Raw genomic sequence first — 23,436 nt, forward strand, 5'->3', positions numbered from 1 at the left:
GTGTTTCATTGTGTGCGGAAGGAGTTTCAGTGTGTGGGGAAGGTGTTTCGGTGTTTGGGGAAGGTGTTTCAGTGTGTGGGGAAGGGGTTTCAGTGTGTGGGGAAGGTGTTTCAGTGTGTGGTGAAGGTGTTTCAGGGTATGGGGAAGGGGTTACAGTATGTGGGGAAGGGTTTAGGTGTGTGGGGAAGGTGTTTCAGTGTGTGGGGAAGGTGTTTCAGTGTGTGGGGAAGCGGTCTCAGAGTGTGGGGAAGGGTGTCAGTGTGTGGGCATGGGATTTCAATGTGTGGGGAAGGTGTTTCAGTGTGTGGGGAAGGTGTTTCAGTATGTGGGGATGGGGTGTTCGTGTGTGGGGTAGGAGTTTCAGTGCGTGGGGATGTGCGTCAGTGAGTGGGGGTGTGTTTCAGTGTGCGGGGAAGTGTTTCAGTGTGTTGGGAAGGTGTTTCAGTGTGTGGGGATGGGTTTCAGTGTGTGGGGAAGGTGTTTCAGTGTGTGCGGAAGGGGTTTCAGTGTGTGGGGAAGGTGTTTCTGTGTGTGGGCAATGTGTTTCACTGTGTGTGGAAGAGGTTTCAGTGTGTAGGGAAGGTTTTTCAGTGTGTGTGGAAGGTGTTTCAGTGTGTGCGGAAGGGGTTTCAGTGTGTGGGGAAGGGGTTTCAGTGTGTGGGGAAGGTGTTTCAGTGTGTGCGGAAGGGGTTTCAGTGTGTGCAGAAGGGGTATCAGTGTGTGGGGAAGGGGTTTCAATGTGTGGGGAAGGTGTTTCAGTGTGTGCGGAAGGGGTTTCAGTGTGTGGGGATGTGTTTCAGTGTGTAGGGAAGGTGTTTCAGTGTGTGGGGAAGGGTTTCACTGTGTGCGGAAGGAGTTTCAGTGTTTGGGGAAGGGGTTTCAGTGTGTCGCGAAGGTGTTTCAATATCTGCGGAAGGGGTTTCAGTGTGTGGGGAAGGGTTTCCAGTGTCTGGGGAAGGTGTTTCAGTGTGTGCGGAAGGGGTTTCAGTGTGTGCGGAAGGCGTTTCAGTGTGTGGAGAATGTGTTTCAGTGTGTTTGGAAGGGTTTCAGTGTGTGATGAATGTGTTTCAGTGTGTGGTGAATGGGCTTCAGTGTTTTGGGAAGGGTTTCAGTGTGTGTGGAAGGGGTGTCAGTGTCTGGGGAAGGTGTTTCAGTTTGTGGGGCAATGTGTTTCGGTGTGTGCGGAAGGGGTTTCAGGGTGTGGGGAAGGGGTTTCAGTGTGTGGCAATGGGTTTCACTTTGTGCGGAAGGGGTTTCAGTGTGTGGGGAAGGTGTTTCAGTGTGTGTGGAAGGGGTTTCAGTGTGTGGGGAAGGGGGTTCAGAGTGTGGGTAAGGCTTTCAGTGTGTGGGGAAGGTGTTCCAGTGCGTTGGGAAGGGGTTTCAGAGTGTGGGGAAGGGTTTCCCAGTGGGGGGAAGGGGTTTCGTTGTGTGGGGATGGGTTTCAGTGTGTGAGGAAGAGGTTTCAGTGTGTGGGGAAGGGGTTTCAGTGAGTGGGGAAAGTGTTTCAGTGTGTGGGGAAGGTGTTTCAGTGTGTGGGGAAGGTGTTTCAGTGTGTGGGGAAGCGGTCTCAGTGTGTGGGGAAGGGTGTCAGTGTGTGGGGATGGGATTTCAATGTGTGGGGAAGGTGTTTCAGTGTGTGGGGAAGGTGTTTCAGTATTTGGGGATGGGGTCTCAGTTTGTGGGGAAGGTGTTTCAGTGCGTGGGGATGGGTTTCAGTGTGTGGGGAAGGTGTTTCAGTGTGTGCGGAAGGGGTTTCAGTGTGTGGGGAAGGTGTTTCAGTGTGTGGGCAATGTGTTTCAGTGTTTGGGGATGTGTTTCAGTGTGTGGGGAAGGGTTTCGGTGTGTGGGGATGGTGTTTCAGTATGTGGGGATGGGTTTCAAGGTGTGGGGATCAGTTTCAGTGTGTGGGGATGGGTTTCAGTGTGTGCGGAAGGGGCTTCAGTGTGTGGGGAAGGTGTTTCTGTGTGTGGGGATGTGTTTCAGTGTGTGGGGAAGGGATTTCATTGTGTGGGGAAGGTGTTTCAGTGTGTGGGGAAGGTGTTTCAGTATTTGGGGATGGGGTCTCAGTTTGTGGGGAAGGTGTTTCAGTGCGTGGGGATGGGTTGCAGTGTGTCGGGAAGGTGTTTCAGTGTGTGCGGAAGGGGTTTCAGTGTGTGGGGAAGGTGTTTCAGTGTGTGGGCAATGTGTTTCAGTGTTTGGGGATGTGTTTCAGTGTGTGGGGAAGGGTTTCAGTGTGTGGGGATGGTGTTTCAGTATGTGGGGATGGGTTTCAAGGTGTGGGGATCAGTTTCAGTGTGTGGGGATGGGTTTCAGTGTGTGCGGAAGGGGCTTCAGTGTGTGGGGAAGGTGTTTCTGTGTGTGGGGATGTGTTTCAGTGTGTGGGGAAGGGATTTCATTGTGTGGGGAAGGGGTTTCAGGGTGTGGGGAAGGGGTTTCAGTGTGTGGCAATGGATTTCAGTTTGTGCGGAAGGGGTTTCAGTGTGTGGGGAAGGTGTTTCAGTGTTTGGGGAAGGGGTTTCAGTGTGTGGGAAAGGGGTTTCAGTGTGTGGGGAAGATGTTGCAGTTTGTGGGGAAGGGGTTTCAGAGTGTGGGTAAGGCTTTCATTGTGTGGGGAAGGTGTTTCAGTGCGTGGGGAAGGTGTTTCAGAGTGTGGGGAAGGCTTTCCGTGTGGGGGGAAGGGGTTTCAGTGTGTGGGGATGGGTTTCAGTGTGTGAGGAAGAGGTTTCAGTGTGTGGGGAAGTGGTTTCAGTGTGTGGGGAATGTGTTTCAGTGTGTGGGGATGAGTTTCAGTGTGTGGGGAAGGGTTTCAGTGTGTGGGAAAGTTGTTTTCATATGTGGGGATGGGTTTCAGGGAGTGCGGAAGGGATTTCAGTGTGTGGGGAAGGTGTTTCTGTGGGTGGTGATGTGTTTCAGTGTATGGGGAAGGGATTTCAGTATGTGGGGAAGGGGTTTCAGTGTGTGGGGATGGGTTTCAGTGTGTGGCGATGGGTTTCTGCGTGTGCGGAAGGGGTTTAAGTGTGTGGAACAGGCGTTTCAGTGTGTGGAAGAGGTTACAGTGTGTGGGAAAGGGGTTGCAGTGATTGTGGAAGGTGTTTCAGTGTATGGGGAAGGGGTTTCAGAGTGTGGGTAAGGGTTTCAGTGAGTGGGTAAGGGTTTCAGTTTGTGGGGAAGGTGCTTCAGTATGTGCGGAAGGTGTTTCAGCTTGTGGGGAAGGGTTTTCAGAGTGTGGGGAGGGGGTTTCAGAGTGTGGGTAAGGGTTTCAGTGTGTGGGGAAGGTGTTTCAGTTCGTGGGGAAGGGGTCTCACAGTGTGGGGAAGGGTTTCCGTGTGGGGGGAAGTGTTTTCAATGTGTGGGGAATGGGTTTCAGTGTGTGGGGAAGGGGTTGCAGTGTGTGGGGAAGGTGTTTCAGTGTGTGCGGAAGGGGCTACAGTGTGTGGGGAAGGGTTTGCGTGTGTGGGGAAGGGTTTCACTGTGTGTGGAAGCGGTTTCAGTGTGTGGGGAAGGTTTTTCAGTGTGTGTGGAAGGTGTTTCAGTGTGTGCGGAAGGGGTTTCAGTGTGTGGGGAAGGGGTTTCAGTGTGTGGGGAAGGTGTTTCAGTGTGTGCGGAAGGGGTTTCAGTGTGTGCAGAAGGGGTATCAGTGTGTGGGGAAGGGGTTTCAATGTGTGGGGAAGGTGTTTCAGTGTGTGCGGAAGGGGTTTCAGTGTGTGGGGATGTGTTTCAGTGTGTGGGGAAGGTGTTTCAGTGTGTGGGGAAGGGTTTCACTGTGTGCGGAAGGAGTTTCAGTGTTTGGGGAAGGGGTTTCAGTGTGTCGCGAAGGTGTTTCAATATCTGCGGAAGGGGTTTCAGTGTGTGGGGAAGGGTTTCCAGTGTCTGGGGAAGGTGTTTCAGTGTGTGCGGAAGGGGTTTCAGTGTGTGCGGAAGGCGTTTCAGTGTGTGGAGAATGTGTTTCAGTGTGTTTGGAAGGGTTTCAGTGTGTGGGGAATGTGTTTCAGTGTGTGGTGAATGGGTTTCAGTGTTTTGGGAAGGGTTTCAGTGTGTGTGGAAGGGGTGTCAGTGTCTGGGGAAGGTGTTTCAGTTTGTGGGGCAATGTGTTTCGGTGTGTGCGGAAGGGGTTTCAGGGTGTGGGGAAGGGGTTTCAGTGTGTGGCAATGGGTTTCACTTTGTGTGGAAGGGGTTTCAGTGTGTGGGGAAGGTGTTTCAGTGTGTGTGGAAGGGGTTTCAGTGTGTGGGGAAGGGGGTTCAGAGTGTGGGTAAGGCTTTCAGTGTGTGGGGAAGGGTGTTCCAGTGCGTTGGGAAGGGGTTTCAGAGTGTGGGGAAGGGTTTCCCAGTGGGGGGAAGGGGTTTCATTGTGTGGGGATGGGTTTCAGTGTGTGAGGAAGAGGTTTCAGTGTGTGGGGAAGGGGTTTCAGTGAGTGGGGAAAGTGTTTCAGTGTGTGGGGAAGGTGTTTCAGTGTGTGGGGAAGGTGATTCAGTGTGTGGGGAAGCGGTCTCAGAGTGTGGGGAAGGGTGTCAGTGTGTGGGGATGGGATTTCAATGTGTGGGGAAGGTGTTTCCGTGTGTGGGGAAGGTGTTTCAGTATTTGGGGATGGGGTCTCAGTTTGTGGGGAAGGTGTTTCAGTGCGTGGGGATGGGTTTCAGTGAGTGGGGAAGGTGTTTCTGTGTGTGCGGAAGGGGTTTCAGTGTGTGGGGAAGGTGTTTCAGTGTGTGGGCAATGTGTTTCAGTGTTTGGGGATGTGTTTCAGTGTGTGGGGAAGGGTTTCGGTGTGTGGGGATGGTGTTTCAGTATGTGGGGATGGGTTTCAAGGTGTGGGGATCAGTTTCAGTGTGTGGGGATGGGTTTCAGTGTGTGCGGAAGGGGCTTCAGTGTGTGGGGAAGGTGTTTCTGTGTGTGGGGATGTGTTTCAGTGTGTGGGGAAGGGATTTCATTGTGTGGGGAAGGTGTTTCAGTGTGTGGGGAAGGTGTTTCAGTATTTGGGGATGGGGTCTCAGTTTGTGGGGAAGGTGTTTCAGTGCGTGGGGATGGGTTGCAGTGTGTGGGGAAGGTGTTTCAGTGTGTGCGGAAGGGGTTTCAGTGTGTGGGGAAGGTGTTTCAGTGTGTGGGCAATGTGTTTCAGTGTTTGGGGATGTGTTTCAGTGTGTGGGGAAGGGTTTCAGTGTGTGGGGATGGTGTTTCAGTATGTGGGGATGGGTTTCAAGGTGTGGGGATCAGTTTCAGTGTGTGGGGATGGGTTTCAGTGTGTGCGGAAGGGGCTTCAGTGTGTGGGGAAGGTGTTTCTGTGTGTGGGGATGTGTTTCAGTGTGTGGGGAAGGGATTTCATTGTGTGGGGAAGGGGTTTCAGGGTGTGGGGAAGGGGTTTCAGTGTGTGGCAATGGATTTCAGTTTGTGCGGAAGGGGTTTCAGTGTGTGGGGAAGGTGTTTCAGTGTGTGGGGAAGGGGTTTCAGTGTGTGGGAAAGGGGTTTCAGTGTGTGGGGAAGATGTTGCAGTTTGTGGGGAAGGGGTTTCAGAGTGTGGGTAAGGCTTTCATTGTGTGGGGAAGGTGTTTCAGTGCGTGGGGAAGGTGTTTCAGAGTGTGGGGAAGGCTTTCCGTGTGGGGGGAAGGGGTTTCAGTGTGTGGGGATGGGTTTCAGTGTGTGAGGAAGAGGTTTCAGTGTGTGGGGAAGTGGTTTCAGTGTGTGGGGAATGTGTTTCAGTGTGTGGGGATGAGTTTCAGTGTGTGGGGAAGGGTTTCAGTGTGTGGGAAAGTTGTTTTCATATGTGGGGATGGGTTTCAGGGAGTGCGGAAGGGATTTCAGTGTGTGGGGAAGGTGTTTCTGTGGGTGGTGATGTGTTTCAGTGTATGGGGAAGGGATTTCAGTATGTGGGGAAGGGGTTTCAGTGTGTGGGGATGGGTTTCAGTGTGTGGCGATGGGTTTCTGTGTGTGCGGAAGGGGTTTAAGTGTGTGGAACAGGCGTTTCAGTGTGTGGAAGAGGTTACAGTGTGTGGGAAAGGGGTTGCAGTGATTGTGGAAGGTGTTTCAGTGTATGGGGAAGGGGTTTCAGAGTGTGGGTAAGGGTTTCAGTGAGTGGGTAAGGGTTTCAGTTTGTGGGGAAGGTGCTTCAGTATGTGCGGAAGGTGTTTCAGCTTGTGGGGAAGGGTTTTCAGAGTGTGGGGAGGGGGTTTCAGAGTGTGGGTAAGGGTTTCAGTGTGTGGGGAAGGTGTTTCAGTTCGTGCGGAAGGGGTCTCACAGTGTGGGGAAGGGTTTCCGTGTGGGGGGAAGTGTTTTCAGTGTGTGGGGAATGGGTTTCAGTGTGTGGGGAAGGGGTTGCAGTGTGTGGGGAAGGTGTTTCAGTGTGTGCGGAAGGGGTTTCAGTGTGTGGGGAAGGGGTGTCAGTGTGTGGGGAAGGTGTTTCAGTGTGTGCGGAAGGGGTTTCAGAGATTGCAGAAGGGGTTTCAGTGTGTGGGGAAGGGGTTTCAGTGTGTGGGGAAGGTGTTTCAGTGTGTGCGGAAGGAGTTTCAGTGTGTGGGGATGTGTTTCAGTGTGTGGGGAAGGTGTTTCAGTGTGTGGGGAAGGGTTTCACTGTGTGCGGAAGGAGTTTCAGTGTTTGGGGAAGGGGTTTCAGTTTGTAGCGAAGGTGTTTCAATATCTGCGGAAGGGGTTTCAGTGTGTGGGGAAGGGTTACCAGTGTCTGGGGAAGGTGTTTCAGTGTGTGCGGAATGGGTTTCAGTGTGTGCGGAAGCCGTTTCAGTGTGTGGGGAATGTGTTTCAGTGTGTTTGGAAGGGTTTCAGTGTGTGGGGAATGTGTTTCAGTGTGTGGTGAATGGGTTTCAGTGTTTCGGAAAGGGTTTCAGTGTGTGTGGAAGGGGTGTCAGTGTCTGGGGAAGGTGTTTCAGTGTGTGGCAATGGGTTTCGGTTTGTGTGGAAGGGGTTTCAGTGTGTGGGGAAGGTGTTTCAGTGTGTGTGGAAGGTGTTTCAGTGTGTGGGAAAGGGGTTTCAGTGTGTGGGGAAGGTGTTTCAGTGTGTAGGGAAGGGGTTTCAGAGTGTGGGTAAGGCTTTCAGTGTGTGGGAAAGGTGTTCCAGTGCGTGGGGAAGGGGGTTTCAGAGTGTGGGGAAGGGTTTCCCAGTGGGGGGAAGGGGTTTCATTGTGTGGGGATGGGTTTCAGTGTGTGAGGAAGAGGTTTCAGTGTGTGGGGAAGGGGTTTCAGTGAGTGGGGAAAGTGTTTCAGTGTGTGGGGAAGGTGTTTCAGTGTGTGGGGAAGGTGTTTCAGTGTGTGGGGAAGCGGTCTCAGAGTGTGGGGAAGGGTGTCAGTGTGTGGGGATGGGATTTCAATGTGTGGGGAAGGTGTTTCAGTGTGTGGGGAAGGTGTTTCAGTATTTGGGGATGGGGTCTCAGTTTGTGGGGAAGGTGTTTCAGTGCGTGGGGATGGGTTGCAGTGTGTGGGGAAGGTGTTTCAGTGTGTGCGGAAGGGGTTTCAGTGTGTGGGGAAGGTGTTTCAGTGTGTGGGCAATGTGTTTCAGTGTTTGGGGATGTGTTTCAGTGTGTGGGGAAGGGTTTCAGTGTGTGGGGATGGTGTTTCTGTATGTGGGGATGGGTTTCAAGGTGTGGGGATCAGTTTCAGTGTGTGGGGATGGGTTTCAGTGTGTGCGGAAGGGGCTTCAGTGTGTGGGGAAGGTGTTTCTGTGTGTGGGGATGTGTTTCAGTGTGTGGGGAAGGGATTTCATTGTGTGGGGAAGGGGTTTCAGGGTGTGGGGAAGGGGTTTCAGTGTGTGGCAATGGGTTTCAGTTTGTGCGGAAAGGGTTTCAGTGTGTGGGGAAGGTGTTTCAGTGTGTGGGGAAGGGGTTTCAGTGTGTGGGAAAGGGGTTTCAGTGTGTGGGGAAGATGTTTCAGTTTGTGGGGAAGGGGTTTCAGAGTGTGGGTAAGGCTTTCATTGTGTGGGGAAGGTGTTTCAGTGCGTGGGGAAGGTGTTTCAGAGTGTGGGGAAGGCTTTCCGTGTGGGGGGAAGGGGTTTCAGTGTGTGGGGATGGGTTTCAGTGTGTGAGGAAGAGGTTTCAGTGTGTGGGGAAGTGGTTTCAGTGTGTGGGGAATGTGTTTCAGTGTGTGGGGATGAGTTTCAGTGTGTGGGGAAGGGTTTCAGTGTGTGGGAAAGTTGTTTTCATATGTGGGGATGGGTTTCAGGGTGTGGGGATCAGTTTCAATGTGTGGGGATGCGTTTCAGTGTGTGCGGAAGGGATTTCAGTGTGTGGGGAAGGTGTTTCTGTGTGTGGTGATGTGTTTCAGTGTATGGGGAAGGGATTTCAGTATGTGGGGAAGGGGTTTCAGTGTGTGGGGATGGGCTTCAGTGTGTGGCGATGGGTTTCAGCGTGTGCGGAAGGGGTTTAAGTGTGTGGAACAGGCGTTTCAGTGTGTGGAAGAGGTTACAGTGTGTGGGAAAGGGGTTGCAGTGATTGTGGAAGGTGTTTCAGTGCATGGGGAAGGGGTTTCAGAGTGTGGGTAAGGGTTTCAGTGAGTGGGTAAGGGTTTCAGTTTGTGGGGATGTGCTTCAGTATGTGCGGAAGGTGTTTCAGTTTGTGGGGAAGGGTTTTCAGAGTGTGGGGAGGGGGTTTCAGAGTGTGGGTAAGGGTTTCAGTGTGTGGGGAAGGTGTTTCAGTTCGTGGGGAAGGGGTCTCACAGTGTGGGGAAGGGTTTCCGTGTGGGGGGAAGTGTTTTCAGTGTGTGGGGAATGGGTTTCAGTGTGTGGGGAAGGGGTGTCAGTGTGTGGGGAAGGTGTTTCAGTGTGTGCGGAAGGGGTTTCAGAGATTGCAGAAGGGGTTTCAGTGTGTGGGGAAGGGGTTTCAGTGTGTGGGGAAGGTGTTTCAGTGTGTGTGGAAGGGGTTTCAGTGTGTGGGGATGTGTTTCAGTGTGTGGGGAAGGTGTTTCAGTGTGTGGGGAAGGGTTTCACTGTGTGCGGAAGGAGTTTCAGTGTTTGGGGAAGGGGTTTCAGTTTGTAGCGAAGGTGTTTCAATATCTGCGGAAGGGGTTTCAGTGTGTGGGGAAGGGTTTCCAGTGTCTGGGGAAGGTGTTTCAGTGTGTGCGGAATGGGTTTCAGTTTGTGCGGAAGCCGTTTCAGTGTGTGGGGAATGTGTTTCAGTGTGTTTGGAAGGGTTTCAGTGTGTGGGGAATGTGTTTCAGTGTGTGGTGAATGGGTTTCAGTGTTTCGGGAAGGGTTTCAGTGTGTGTGGAAGGGGTGTCAGTGTCTGGGGAAGGTGTTTCAGTGTGTGGCAATGGGTTTCGGTTTGTGCGGAAGGGGTTTCAGTGTGTGGGGAAGCTGTTTCAGTGTGTGTGGAAGGTGTTTCAGTGTGTGGGAAAGGGGTTTCAGTGTGTGGGGAAGGTGTTTCAGTGTGTAGGGAAGGGGTTTCAGAGTGTGGGTAAGGCTTTCAGTGTGTGGGGAAGGTGTTCCAGTGCGTGGGGAAGGGGGTTTCAGAGTGTGGGGAAGGGTTTCCGTGTGGGGGGAAGGGGTTTCAGTGTGTGGGGATGGGTTTCAGTGTGTGAGGAAGAGGTTTCAGTGTGTGGGGAAGAGGTTTCAGTGAGTGGGGAATGTGTTTCAGTGTGTCGGGATTTGTTTCAGTGTGTGGGGATGTGTTTCAGTGTGTGGGGAAGGGATTCAGGGTGTGGGAAAGTTGTTTTAGTATGCGGGGATGGGTTTCAGGGTGTGGGGATAAGTTTAAGTGTGTGGGGATGGGTTTCAGTGTGTGCGGAAGGGGATTCAGTGTGTGGGGAAGGTGTTTCTGTGTGTGGGGATGTGTTTCAGTGTGTGGGGAAGGGATTTCAGTATGTGGGGAAGGGGTTTCAGTGTGTGGGGATGGGTTTCAGTGTGTGGCGATGGGTTTCAGTGTGTGCGGAAGGGATTTCAATGTGTGGAAAAGGCGTTTCAGTGTGTGGAAGGGGTTACAGTGTATGGGAAAGGGGTTTCAGAGTGTGGGCATTGGTTTCAGTGTGTGGGGAAGGTGTTTCAGTGCGTGGTGAAGGGGTTTCAGAGTGTGGGGAAGGGGTTTCAGAGTGTGGTTAAGGGTTTCAGTGTGTGGTGAAGGTGTTTCAGTGCGTGGGGAAGGGGTTTCAGAGTGTGGGGAAGGGGTTCCGTGTGGGGGGAAGTGCATTCAGTGTGTGGGGAATGGGTTTCAGTGTGTGGGGATGTGTTTCAGTGTGTGAGGAATGGGTTTCAGTGTGTGGGGAAGGGGTTGCAGTGTGTGGGGAAGGGTTTCACTGTGTGCGGAAGTGGTTTCAGTGTGTGGGGAAGGTGTTTCAGTGTGTGCGGAAGGGGTTTCAGTGTGTGCAGAAGGGGTTTCAGTGTGTGGGGAAGGAGTTTCAGTGTGTGGGGAAGGTGTTTCAGTGTGTGCGGAAGGGGTTTCAGTGTGTGGGAAAGGGGTTTCAGTGTGTGGGGAAGATGTTTCAGTTTGTGGGGAAGGGGTTTCAGAGTGTGGGTAAGGCTTTCATTGTGTGGGGAAGGTGTTTCAGTGCGTGGGGAAGGTGTTTCAGAGTGTGGGGAAGTGTTTCCGTGTGGGGGGAAGGGGTTTCAGTGTGTGGGGATGGGTTTCAGTGTGTGAGGAAGAGGTTTCAGTGTGTGGGGAAGGGGTTTCAGTGTGTGGGGAATGTGTTTCAGTGTGTCGGGATTTGTTTCAGTGTGTGGGGATGAGTTTCAGTGTGTGAGGAAGGGATTCAGTGTGTGGGAAAGTTGTTTTAGTATGTGGGGATGGGTTTCAGGGTGAGGGGATCAGTTTCAGTGTGTGGGGATGCGTTTCAGTGTGTGCGGAAGGGGTTTCAGTGTGTGGGGAAGGTGTTTCTGTGAGTGGGGATGTGTTTCAGTGTGTGGGGAAGGGATTTCAGTATGTGGGGAAGGGGTTTCAGTGTGTGGGGATGGGTTTCAGTGTGTGGCGATGGGTTTTAGCGAGTGCGGAAGGGGTTTCAGTGTGTGGAATAGGCGTTTCAGTGTTTGGAGAAGGTGTTTCAGTGTATGGAGAAGGGGTTTCAGAGTGTGGGTAAGGGTTTCGGTGTGTGGGTAAGGGTTTCAGTTTGTGGGGATGGTGCTTCAGTATGTGCGGAAGGTGTTTCAGTTTGTGGGGAAGGGGTTTCAGAGTGTGGGGAAGGGGTTTCAGAGTGTGGGTAAGGGTTTCAGTGTGTGGGGATGGTGTTTCAGTGCGTGGGGAAGGGGTTTCAGAGTGAGGGGAAGGGTTTCCGTGTGGGGGGAAGTGTTTTCAGTGTGTGGGGAATGGGTTTCAGTGTGTGGGGATGTGTTTCAGTGTGTGAGGAATGGGTTTCAGTGTGTGGGGAAGGGGCTGCAGTGTGTGGGGAAGGGTTTCACTGTGTGCGGAAGCGGTTTCAGTGTGTGGGGAAGGTGTTTCAGTGTGTGCGGAAGGGGTTTCAGTGTGTGCAGAAGGGGTTTCAGTGTGTGTGGAAGGGGTTTCAGTGTGTGGGGAAGGTGTTTCAGTGTATGCGGAAGGGCTTTCAGTGTGTGGGGATGTGTTTCAGTGTGTGGGGAAGGTGTTTCAGTGTGTGGGGAAGGGTTTCACTGTGTGCGGAAGGAGTTTCAGTGTTTGGGGAAGGGGTTTCAGTGTGTAGCGAAGGTGTTTCAATATCTGCAGAAGGGGTTTCAGTGTGTGGGGAAGGGTTTCCAGTGTCTGGGGAAGGTGTTTCAGTGTGTGCGGATGATGTTTCAGTGTGTGCGGAAGGCGTTTCAGTGTGTGCGGAATGTGTTTCAGTGTGTTTGGAAGGGTTTCAGTGTGTGGGGAATGTGTTTCAGTGTGTGGTGAATGGGTTTCAGTGTCTCGGGAAGGGTTTCAGTGTGTGTGGAAGGTGTGTCAGTGTCTGGGGAACGTTTTTCAGTTTGTGGGGGAATGTGTTTCGGTGTGTGCGGAAGGGGTTTCAGGGTGTGGGGAAGGGGTTTCAGTGTGTGGCAATGGGTTTCAGTTTGTGCGGAAGGGGTTTCAGTGTGTGGGGAAGGTGTTTCAGTGTGTGTGGAAGGGGTTTCAGTGTGTGGGAAAGGGGTTTCAGTGTGTGGGGAAGGTGTTTCAGTGTGTGGGGAAGGGGTTTCAGAGTGTGGGGAAGGCTTTCAGTGTGTGGGGAAGGTGTTCCAGAGCGTGGGGAAGGGGTTTCAGAGTGTGGGGGAAGGGTTTCCATGTGGGGGGAAGGGGTTTCAGTGTGTGGGGATGGGTTTCAGTGTGTGAGGAAGAGGTTTCAGTGTGTGGGGAAGGGGTTTCAGTGAGTGGGGAATGTGTTTCAGTGTGTCGGGATTTGTTTCAGTGTGTGTGGATGTGTTTCAGTGTGTGGGGAAGTGATTCAGTGTGTGGGAAAGTTGTTTTAGTATGTGGGAATGGGTTTGAGGGTGTGGGGATCAGTTTCAGTGTGTGGGGATGGGTTTCAGTGTGTGCGGAAGGGGTTTCAGTATGTGGGGAAGGGGTTTCAGTGTGTGGGGATGGTTTTCAGTGTGTGGCGATGGGTTTCAGTGTGTGCGGAAGGGGTTTCAGTGTGTGGAAAAGGCGTTTCAGTGTGTGGAAGGGGTTCCAGTGTGTGGGGAAGGTGTTTCAGTGCGTGGTGAGGGGATTTCAGAGTGTGTGGAAGGGGTTTCAGAGTGTGGGTAAGGGTTTCAGTGTGTGGGGAAGGTGTTTCAGTGCGTGGGGAAGGTGTTTCTGTGTGTGGTGATGTGTTTCAGTGTATGGGGAAGGGATTTCAGTATGTGGGGAAGGGGTTTCAGTGTGTGGGGATGGGCTTCAGTGTGTGGCGATGGGTTTCAGCGTGTGCGGAAGGGGTTTAAGTGTGTGGAACAGGCGTTTCAGTGTGTGGAAGAGGTTACAGTGTGTGGGAAAGAGGTTGCAGTGATTGTGGAAGGTGTTTCAGTGCATGGGGAAGGGGTTTCAGAGTGTGGGTAAGGGTTTCAGTGAGTGGGTAAGGGTTTCAGTTTGTGGGGATGTGCTTCAGTATGTGCGGAAGGTGTTTCAGTTTGTGGGGAAGGGTTTTCAGAGTGTGGGGAGGGGGTTTCAGAGTGTGGGTAAGGGTTTCAGTGTGTGGGGAAGGTGTTTCAGTTCGTGGGGAAGGGGTCTCACAGTGTGGGGAAGGGTTTCCGTGTGGGGGGAAGTGTTTTCAGTGTGTGGGGAATGGGTTTCAGTGTGTGGGGAAGGGGTGTCAGTGTGTGGGGAAGGTGTTTCAGTGTGTGCGGAAGGGGTTTCAGAGATTGCAGAAGGGGTTTCAGTGTGTGGGGAAGGGGTTTCAGTGTGTGGGGAAGGTGTTTCAGTGTGTGCGGAAGGGGTTTCAGTGTGTGGGGATGTGTTTCAGTGTGTGGGGAAGGTGTTTCAGTGTGTGGGGAAGGGTTTCACTGTGTGCGGAAGGAGTTTCAGTGTTTGGGGAAGGGGTTTCAGTTTGTAGCGAAGGTGTTTCAATATCTGCGGAAGGGGTTTCAGTGTGTGGGGAAGGGTTTCCAGTGTCTGGGGAAGGTGTTTCAGTGTGTGCGGAATGGGTTTCAGTTTGTGCGGAAGCCGTTTCAGTGTGTGGGGAATGTGTTTCAGTGTGTTTGGAAGGGTTTCAGTGTGTGGGGAATGTGTTTCAGTGTGTGGTGAATGGGTTTCAGTGTTTCGGGAAGGGTTTCAGTGTGTGTGGAAGGGGTGTCAGTGTCTGGGGAAGGTGTTTCAGTGTGTGGCAATGGGTTTCGGTTTGTGCGGAAGGGGTTTCAGTGTGTGGGGAAGGTGTTTCAGTGTGTGTGGAAGGTGTTTCAGTGTGTGGGAAAGGGGTTTCAGTGTGTGGGGAAGGTGTTTCAGTGTGTAGGGAAGGGGTTTCAGAGTGTGGGTAAGGCTTTCAGTGTGTGGGGAAGGTGTTCCAGTGCGTGGGGAAGGGGGTTTCAGAGTGTGGGGAAGGGTTTCCGTGTGGGGGGAAGGGGTTTCAGTGTGTGGGGATGGGTTTCAGTGTGTGAGGAAGAGGTTTCAGTGTGTGGGGAAGAGGTTTCAGTGAGTGGGGAATGTGTTTCAGTGTGTCGGGATTTGTTTCAGTGTGTGGGGATGTGTTTCAGTGTGTGGGGAAGGGATTCAGGGTTTGGGAAAGTTGTTTTAGTATGCGGGGATGGGTTTCAGGGTGTGGGGATAAGTTTAAGTGTGTGGGGATGGGTTTCAGTGTGTGCGGAAGGGGATTCAGTGTGTGGGGAAGGTGTTTCTGTGTGTGGGGATGTGTTTCAGTGTGTGGGGAAGGGATTTCAGTATGTGGGGAAGGGGTTTCAGTGTGTGGGGATGGGTTTCAGTGTGTGGCGATGGGTTTCAGTGTGTGCGGAAGGGATTTCAATGTGTGGAAAAGGCGTTTCAGTGTGTGGAAGGGGTTACAGTGTAGGGGAAAGGGGTTTCAGAGTGTGGGCATTGGTTTCAGTGTGTGGGGAAGGTGTTTCAGTGCGTGGTGAAGGGGTTTCAGAGTGTGGGGAAGGGGTTTCAGAGTGTGGTTAAGGGTTTCAGTGTGTGGTGAAGGTGTTTCAGTGCGTGGGGAAGGGGTTTCAGAGTGTGGGGAAGGGGTTCCGTGTGGGGGGAAGTGCATTCAGTGTGTGGGGAATGGGTTTCAGTGTGTGGGGATGTGTTTCAGTGTGTGAGGAATGGGTTTCAGTATGTGGGGAAGGGGTTGCAGTGTGTGGGGAAGGGTTTCACTGTGTGCGGAAGTGGTTTCAGTGTGTGGGGAAGGTGTTTCAGTGTGTGCGGAAGGGGTTTCAGTGTGTGCAGAAGGGGTTTCAGTGTGTGGGGAAGGAGTTTCAGTGTGTGGGGAAGGTGTTTCAGTGTGTGCGGAAGGGGTTTCAGTGTGTGGGAAAGGGGTTTCAGTGTGTGGGGAAGATGTTTCAGTTTGTGGGGAAGGGGTTTCAGAGTGTGGGTAAGGCTTTCATTGTGTGGGGAAGGTGTTTCAGTGCGTGGGGAAGGTGTTTCAGAGTGTGGGGAAGTGTTTCCGTGTGGGGGGAAGGGGTTTCAGTGTGTGGGGATGGGTTTCAGTGTGTGAGGAAGAGGTTTCAGTGTGTGGGGAAGGGGTTTCAGTGTGTGGGGAATGTGTTTCAGTGTGTCGGGATTTGTTTCAGTGTGTGGGGATGAGTTTCAGTGTGTGAGGAAGGGATTCAGTGTGTGGGAAAGTTGTTTTAGTATGTGGGGATGGGTTTCAGGGTGAGGGGATCAGTTTCAGTGTGTGGGGATGCGTTTCAGTGTGTGCGGAAGGGGTTTCAGTGTGTGGGGAAGGTGTTTCTGTGAGTGGGGATGTGTTTCAGTGTGTGGGGAAGGGATTTCAGTATGTGGGGAATGGGTTTCAGTGTGTGGGGATGGGTTTCAGTGTGTGGCGATGGGTTTTAGCGAGTGCGGAAGGGGTTTCAGTGTGTGGAATAGGGGTTTCAGTGTTTGGAGAAGGTGTTTCAGTGTATGGAGAAGGGGTTTCAGAGTGTGGGTAAGGGTTTCGGTGTGTGGGTAAGGGTTTCAGTTTGTGGGGATGGTGCTTCAGTATGTGCGGAAGGTGTTTCAGTTTGTGGGGAAGGGGTTTCAGAGTGTGGGGTAGGGGTTTCAGAGTGTGGGTAAGGGTTTCAGTGTGTGGGGATGGTGTTTCAGTGCGTGGGGAAGGGGTTTCAGAGTGAGGGGAAGGGTTTCCGTGTGGGGGGAAGTGTTTTCAGTGTGTGGGGAATGGGTTTCAGTGTGTGGGGATGTGTTTCAGTGTGTGAGGAATGGGTTTCAGTGTGTGGGGAAGGGGCTGCAGTGTGTGGGGAAGGGTTTCACTGTGTGCGGAAGCGGTTTCAGTGTGTGGGGAAGGTGTTTCAGTGTGTGCGGAAGGGGTTTCAGTGTGTGCAGAAGGGGTTTCAGTGTGTGTGGAAGGGGTTTCAGTGTGTGGGGAAGGTGTTTCAGTGTATGCGGAAGGGCTTTCAGTGTGTGGGGATGTGTTTCAGTGTGTGGGGAAGGTGTTTCAGTGTGTGGGGAAGGGTTTCACTGTGTGCGGAAGGAGTTTCAGTGTTTGGGGAAGGGGTTTCAGTGTGTAGCGAAGGTGTTTCAATATCTGCAGAAGGGGTTTCAGTGTGTGGGGAAGGGTTTCCAGTGTCTGGGGAAGGTGTTTCAGTGTGTGCGGATGATGTTTCAGTGTGTGCGGAAGGCGTTTCAGTGTGTGCGGAATGTGTTTCAGTGTGTTTGGAAGGGTTTCAGTGTGTGGGGAATGTGTTTCAGTGTGTGGTGAATGGGTTTCAGTGTCTCGGGAAGGGTTTCAGTGTGTGTGGAAGGTGTGTCAGTGTCTGGGGAACGTTTTTCAGTTTGTGGGGGAATGTGTTTCGGTGTGTGCGGAAGGGGTTTCAGGGTGTGGGGAAGGGGTTTCAGTGTGTGGCAATGGGTTTCAGTTTGTGCGGAAGGGGTTTCAGTGTGTGGGGAAGGTGTTTCAGTGTGTGTGGAAGGGGTTTCAGTTTGTGGGAAAGGGGTTTCAGTGTGTGGGGAAGGTGTTTCAGTGTGTGCGGAAGGGGTTTCAGAGTGTGGGGAAGGCTTTCAGTGTGTGGGGAAGGTGTTCCAGAGCGTGGGGAAGGGGTTTCAGAGTGTGGGGGAAGGGTTTCCATGTGGGGGGAAGGGGTTTCAGTGTGTGGGGATGGGTTTCAGTGTGTGAGGAAGAGGTTTCAGTGTGTGGGGAAGGGGTTTCAGTGAGTGGGGAATGTGTTTCAGTGTGTCGGGATTTGTTTCAGAGTGTGTGGATGTGTTTCAGTGTGTGGGGAAGTGATTCAGTGTGTGGGAAAGTAGTTTTAGTATGTGGGAATGGGTTTGAGGGTGTGGGGATCAGTTTCAGTGTGTGGGGATGGGTTTCAGTGTGTGCGGAAGGGGTTTCAGTATGTGGGGAAGGGGTTTCAGTGTGTGGGGATGGTTTTCAGTGTGTGGCGATGGGTTTCAGTGTGTGCGGAAGGGGTTTCAGTGTGTGGAAAAGGCGTTTCAGTGTGTGGAAGGGGTTCCAGTGTGTGGGGAAGGTGTTTCAGTGCGTGGTGAGGGGATTTCAGAGTGTGTGGAAGGGGTTTCAGAGTGTGGGTAAGGGTTTCAGTGTGTGGGGAAGGTGTTTCAGTGCGTGGGGAAGGGGTTTCTGAGTGTGGGGAAGGGGTTACGTGTGGGGGGAAGTGTATTCAGTGTGTGGGGAATGGGTTTCAGTGTGTGGGGATGTGTTTCAGTGTGTGAGGAATGGGTTTCAGTGTGTGCAGAAGGGGTTTCAGTGTGTGGGGAAGGGGTTTCAGTGTGTGGGGAAGGTGTTTCAGTGTGTGCCGAAGGGGTTTCAGTGTGTGGGGAAGGGGTTTCAGTGTGTGGGGAAGGTGTTTCAGTATGTGCGGAAGGGGTTTCAGTGTGTGGGGAAGGGGTTTCAGTGTGTGGGGATGTGTTTCAGTGTGTGGGGAAGGGTTTCAGTGTGTGGGGAAGGTGTTTCAGTGTGTGCGGAAGGGGTTTCAGTGTGTGGGGATGTGTTTCAGTGTGTGGGGAAGGTGTTTCAGTGTGTGGGGAAGGGTTTCACTGTGTGCAGAAGGAGTTTCAGTGTTTGGGGAAGGGGTTTCAGTGTGTAGCGAAGGTGTTTCAATATCTGCGGAAGGGGTTTCAGAGTGTGGGGAAGGGTTTCCAGTGTCTGGGGAAGGTGTTTCAGTGTGTGTGGAAGGGGTTTCAGTGTGTGCGGAAGGCGTTTCAGTGTGTGTGGAATGTGTTTCAGTGTGTTTGGAAGGGTTTCAGTGTGTGGGGAATGTGTTTCAGTGTGTGGTGAATGGGTTTCAGTGTTTCGGGAAGTGTTTCAGTGTGTGTGGAAGGGTTGTCAGTGTCTGGGGAAGGTGTTTCAGTTTGTGGGGGAATGTGTTTCGGTGTGTGCGGAAGGGGTTTCAGGGTGTGGGGAAGGGGTTTCAGTGTGTGGCAATGGGTTTCAGTTTGTGCGGAAGGGGTTTCAGTGTGTGGGGAAGGTGTTTCAGTGTGTGTGGAAGGGGTTTCAGTGTGTGGGAAAGGGGTTTCAGTGTGTGGGGAAGGTGTTTCAGTGTGTGGGGAAGGGGGTTCAGAGTGTGGGGAAGGCTTTCAGTGTGTGGGGAAGGTGTTCCAGTGCGTGGGGAAGGGGTTTCAGAGTGTGGGGAAGGTTTTACGAGTGGGGGGAAGGTGTTTCAGTGTGTGGGGATGGGTTTCAGTGTGTGAGAAAGAGGTTTCAGTGTGTGGGGACGGGGTTTCAGTGAGTGGGGAAAGTGTTTCAGTGTGTGGGGAAGGTGTTTCAGTGTGTGAGGAAGGTGTTTCAGTGTGTGGGGAAGCCGTCTCAGAGTGTGGGGAAGGGTGTCAGTGTGTGGGGATGGGATTTCAATGTGTGGGGAAGGTGTTTCAGTGTGTGGGGAAGGTGTTTCTGTATGTGGGGATGTGGTCTCACTGTGTGGGGAAGGTGTTTCAGTGCGTGGGGATGTGCGTCAGTGTGCGGGGGTGTGTTTCAGTGTGTGGTGAAGTGTTTCAGTGTGTTGGGAAGGTGTTTCAGTGTGTGGGGATGGGTTTCAGTGTGTGGGGAAGGTGTTCCAGTGTGTGCATAAGGGGTTTCACTGTGTGGGGAAGGTGTTTCAGTGTGCGGGCAATGTGTTTCAGTGTGTGGGGATGTGTTTCAGTGTGTGGGGAAGGGTTTCAGTGTGTGGTGATGGTGTTTCAGTATATGGGGATGGGTTTCAGGGTGTGGGGATCAGTTACAGTATGTGGGGATGGGTTTCAGTGTGTGCGGAAGGGGCTTCAGTGTGTGGGGAAGGTGTTTCTGTGTGTGGGGATGTGTTTCAGTGTGTGGGGAAGGGATTTCATTGTGTGGGGAAGGGGTTTCAGAGTGTGGGGAAGGGTTTCCGTGTGGGGGGAAGGGGTTTCAGTGTGTGGGGATGGGTTTCAGTGTGTGAGGAAGAGGTTTCAGAATGTGGGGAAGGGGTTTCAGTGTGTGGGGAATGTGTTTCAGTGTGTCGGGATTTGTTTCAGTGTGTGGGGATGTGTTTCAGTGTGTGGGGATTCGTTTCAGTGTGTGGGAAAGTTGTTTTAGTATGTGGGGATGGGTTTCAGGGTGTGGGGATCAGTTTCAGTGTGTGGGGATGCGTTTCAGTGTGTGCGAAGGGGTTTCAGTGTGTGGGCAAGGTGTTTCTGTGTGTGGGGATGTGTTTCAGTGTGTGGGGAAGGGATTTCAGAAAGTGGGGAAGGGGTTTCAGTGTGTGGGGATGGGTTGCAGCGTGTGCAGAAGGGGTGTCAGTGTGTGGAAAAGGCGTTTCAGTGTGTGGAAGGGGTTACAGTGTGTGGGAAAGGGGTTTCAGTGTTTGGGGAAGGTGTTTCAGTGTATGGGGAAGGTGTTTCAGAGTGTGGGTAAGGGTTTCAGTGTGTGGGTAAGGGTTTCAGTTTGTGGGGAAGGTGCTTCAGTATGTGCGGAAGGTGTTTCAGTTTGTGGGGAAGGGTTTTCAGAGTGTGTGGAAGGGGTTTCAGTGTGTGGGTAAGGGTTTCAGTGTGTGGGGAAGGTGTTTCAGTGCGTGGGGAAGGGGTTTCAGAGTGTGGGGAAGGGTTTCCGTGTGGGGGGAAGTGTTTTCAGTGTGTCAGGAATGGGTTTCAGTGTGTGGGGATGTGTTTCAGTGTGTGGGGAAGGTGTTTCAGTGTGTGCGGAAGGGGTTTCAGTGTGTGGGGAAGGGGTTTCAGTGTGTGGGGAAGGTGTTTCAGTGTGTGCGGAAGGGGTTTCAGTGTGTGCAGAAGGGGTTTCAGTGTGTGGGGAAGGGGTTTCAGTGTGTGGGGAAGGTGTTTCAGTGTGTGCGGAAGGGGTTTCAGTGTGTGGCGATGTGTTACAGTGTGTGGGGAAGGTGTTTCAGTGTGTGGGGAAGGGTTTCACTGTGTGCGGAAGGAGTTTCAGTGTTTGGGGAAGGGGTTTCAGTGTGCAGCGAAGGTGTTTCAATATCTGCGGAAGGGGTTTCAGTGTGTGGGGAAGGATTTCCAGTGTCTGGGGAAGGTGTTTCAGTGTGTGCGGAAGGGGTTTCAGTGTGTGCAGAAGGCGTTTCAGTGTGTGGGGAATGTGTTTCAGTGTGTTTGGAAGGGTTTCAGTGTGTGGGGAATGTGTTTCAGTGTGTGGTGAATGGGTTTCAGTGTTTCGGGAAGGGTTTCAGTGTTTGTGGAAGGGGTGTCAGTGTCTGGCGAAGGTGTTTCAGTTTGTGGGGGAATGTGTTTCGGTGTGTGCGGTAGGGGTTTCAGGGTGTGGGGAAGGGGTTTCAGTGTGTGGCAATGGGTTTCAGTTTCTGTGGAAGGGGTTTCAGTGTGTGGGGAAGGTGTTTCAGTGTGTGTGGAAGGGGTCTCAGTGTGCGGGAAAGGGGTTTCAGTGTGTGGGGAAGGTGTTTCAGTGAGTGGGGAAGGGGTTTCCGAGTGTGGGTAAGGCTTTCAGTGTGTGGGGAAGGTGTTCCAGTGCGTGGGGAAGGGGTTTCAGAGTGTGGGGACGGGTTTCCGTGTGGGGGGAAGGGGTTTCAGTGTGTGGGGATGGGTTTCAGTGTGTGAGGAAGAGGTTTCAGTGTGTGGGGAAGGGGTTTCAGTGTGTGGGGAATGTGTTTCAGTGTGTCGGGATTTGTTTCAGTGTGTGGAGATGTGTTGCAGTGTGTGGGGAAGGGTTTCAGTGTGTGGGAAAGTTGTTTTAGTATGTGGGGATGGGTTTCAGGGTGTGGGGATCAGTTTCAGTGTGTGGGGATGGGTTTCAGTGTGTGCGGAAGTGGTTTCAGTGTGTGGGGAAGGCGTTTCAGTGCGTGGGGAATGTGTTTCAGTGTGTTTGGAAGGGTTTCAGTGTGTGGGGAATGTGTTTCAGTGTGTGATGAATGGGTTTCAGTGTTTCGGGAAGGCTTTCAGTGTGTGTGGAAAGGGTGTGTGTGTCTGGGGAAGGTCTTTCAGTGTGTGGGGAAGGTGTTTCAGTGTGTGGGGAAGGGGTTTCAGTGTGTGGGGAAGGTGTTTCAGTGTGTGGGGAAGGGATTTCAGTGGGTGGGTAAGGGTTTCAGTGTGTGCTGAAGGTGTTTCTGTGTGTGCGGAATGGGTTTCAGTGTGTGGGGGAGGTGTTTCATTGTGTGGGGTAAGTGTTTCAGTGTGTGGGGAAGGTGTTTCAGTGTGTGGGGAAGGAGTTTCAGTGTGTGGGGAAGCTGTTTCTGTGTGTGGGGAAGGTGTTTCAATGTGTGCAGAAGGGGTTTCAGTGTGTGGGGAAGTTGTTTCGGTGTGTGTGGAAGGTGTTTCAATGTGTGGGGAAGGGGTTTCAGGGAGTGGGGAAGGTGTTTTGGTGTGTGGTGAAGGTGTTTCAGTGTGTGGGGAAGGGGTTTCAGTGTGTGGGGAAGTGTTTCAGTGTGTGGGGAAGGGGTTTCAGTGTGTGGGGAAGGGTTTCAGTGTGTGGGGAAGGTGATTCAGTGTGTGGGGAAGGGGTTTCAGTGTTTGGGGAAGGTGTTTCAGTGTGTGGGGCAGGTGTTTCAGTGTGTGGGGAAGGTGTTTTTGTGTGTGCGGAAGGGGTCTGAGAGTGTGGGGAAGGGTTTCAGTTTGTGTGGATGGGATTTCAGTGTGTGGGGAAGGTGTTTCAGTGTGTGTGGAAGCTGTTTCAGTGTGTGACGAAGGGGTTTCAGTGTGTGGGGAAGGTGTTTCAGTGTGTGCGAAAGGGGTTTCAGTGTTTGCAGAATTGGTTTCAGTGGGTGGGGAAGGGGTTTCAGTGTGTGGGGAAGGTGCTTCAGTGTGTGCAGAATGGGTTTCAGCGTGTGGGGAAGGTGTTTCAGTGTGTGGGGAAGCTGTTTCAGTGTGTGGGAAAGCGGTTTCAGTGTGTGGGGATGTGTTTCAGTGTGTGGGGAAGGGGTTTCAGTGTGTGGGGATGTGTTTCAGTGTGTGGGGAAGGTGTTTCAGTGTGTGGGGAAGGGTTTCACTGTGTGCGGAAGGGGTTTCCGTGTGTGGGGAAGGCGTTTCTTTGCGTGGGGAAGGTGTTTCAGTATGTGCGGAAGGGGTTTCAGTGTGTGGGGAAGGGGTTTCAGTATGTGGGGAAGGTGTTTCAGTGTGTGGGGATGTGTTGCAGTGTGTGGGGAAGGTGTTTCAGTGTGTGCGGAAGGGGTTTCAGTGTGTGGGGAAGGTGTTTCAATGAGTGGGGAAGGTGTTTCAGTTTGTGGGGAAGTGGTATCAGTGTGTGGGGAAGGGTTTCAGTGTGTGGGGAATGGGTTTCAGTGTGTGGATAAGGGTTTCAGTGTGTGGGGAAGGTGTTTCATTGTGTTTGGAAGGGTTTCAGTGTGTGGGGAATGTGTTTCAGTGTGTGGTGAATGGGTTTCAGTGTTTCGGGAAGGGTTTCAGTGTGTGTGGAAGGGGTGTCAGTGTCTGGCGAAGGTGTTTCAGTTTGTGGGGGAATGTGTTTCGGTGTGTGCGGTAGGGGTTTCAGGGTGTGGGGAAGGGGTTTCAGTGTGTGGCAATGGGTTTCAGTTTGAGCGGAAGGGGTTTCAGTGTGTGGAAAAGGTGTTTCAGTGTGTGTGGAAGGGGTCTCAGTGTGTGGGAAAGGGATTTCAATGTGTGGGGAATGTGTTTCAGTGAGTGGGGAAGGGGTTTCAGAGTGTGGGTAAGGCTTTCAGTGTGTGGGGAAGGTGTTCCAGTGCGTGGGGAAGGGGTTTCAGAGTGTGGGGACGGGTTTCCGTGTGGGGGGAAGGGGTTTCAGTGTGTGGGGATGGTTTTCAGTGTGTGAGGAAGAGGTTTCAGTGTGTGGGGAAGGGGTTTCAGTGTGTGGGGAATGTGTTTCAGTGTGTCGGGATTTGTTTCAGTGTGTGGGGATGTGTTGCAGTGTGTGGGGAAGGGTTTCAGTGTGTGGGAAAGTTGTTTTAGTATGTGGGGATTGGTTTCAAGGTGTGGGGATCAGTTTCAGTGTGTGGGGAAGGTGTTTCTGTGTGTGGGGATGTGTGTCAGTGTGTGGGGAAGGGATTTCAGTATGTGGGGAAGGGGTTTCAGTGTGTGGGGATGGGTATCAGTGTGTGGGGATGGGTTTCAGTGTGTGCGGAAGGGGTTTCAGTGTGTGGAAACTGCGCTTCAGTGTGTGGAAGGGGTTACAGTGTGTGGGAAAGGGGTTTCAGAGTGTGGGTAAGGGTTTCAGTGTGTGGGGAAGGTGTTTCAGTGCGTGGTGAAGAAGTTTCAGAGGGTGGGGAAGGGGTTTCAGAGTGTGGGTAAGGGTTTCAGTGTGTGGGAAAGCGGTTTCAGTGTGTGGGGATGTGTTTCAGTGTGTGGGGAAGGGGTTTCAGTGTGTGGGGATGTGTTTCAGTGTGTGGGGAAGGTGTTTCAGTGTGTGGGGAAGGGTTTCACTGTGTGCGGAAGGGGTTTCCGTGTGTGGGGAAGGCGTTTCTTTGCGTGGGGAAGGTGTTTCAGTATGTGCGGAAGGGGTTTCAGTGTGTGGGGAAGGGGTTTCAGTATGTGGGGAAGGTGTTTCAGTGTGTGGGGATGTGTTGCAGTGTGTGGGGAAGGTGTTTCAGTGTGTGCGGAAGGGGTTTCAGTGTGT

The sequence above is a fragment of the Heterodontus francisci genome, chromosome 24 (assembly GCF_036365525.1).
Source record: "Heterodontus francisci isolate sHetFra1 chromosome 24, sHetFra1.hap1, whole genome shotgun sequence".
Taxonomy (NCBI): Eukaryota; Metazoa; Chordata; class Chondrichthyes; order Heterodontiformes; family Heterodontidae; genus Heterodontus; species Heterodontus francisci.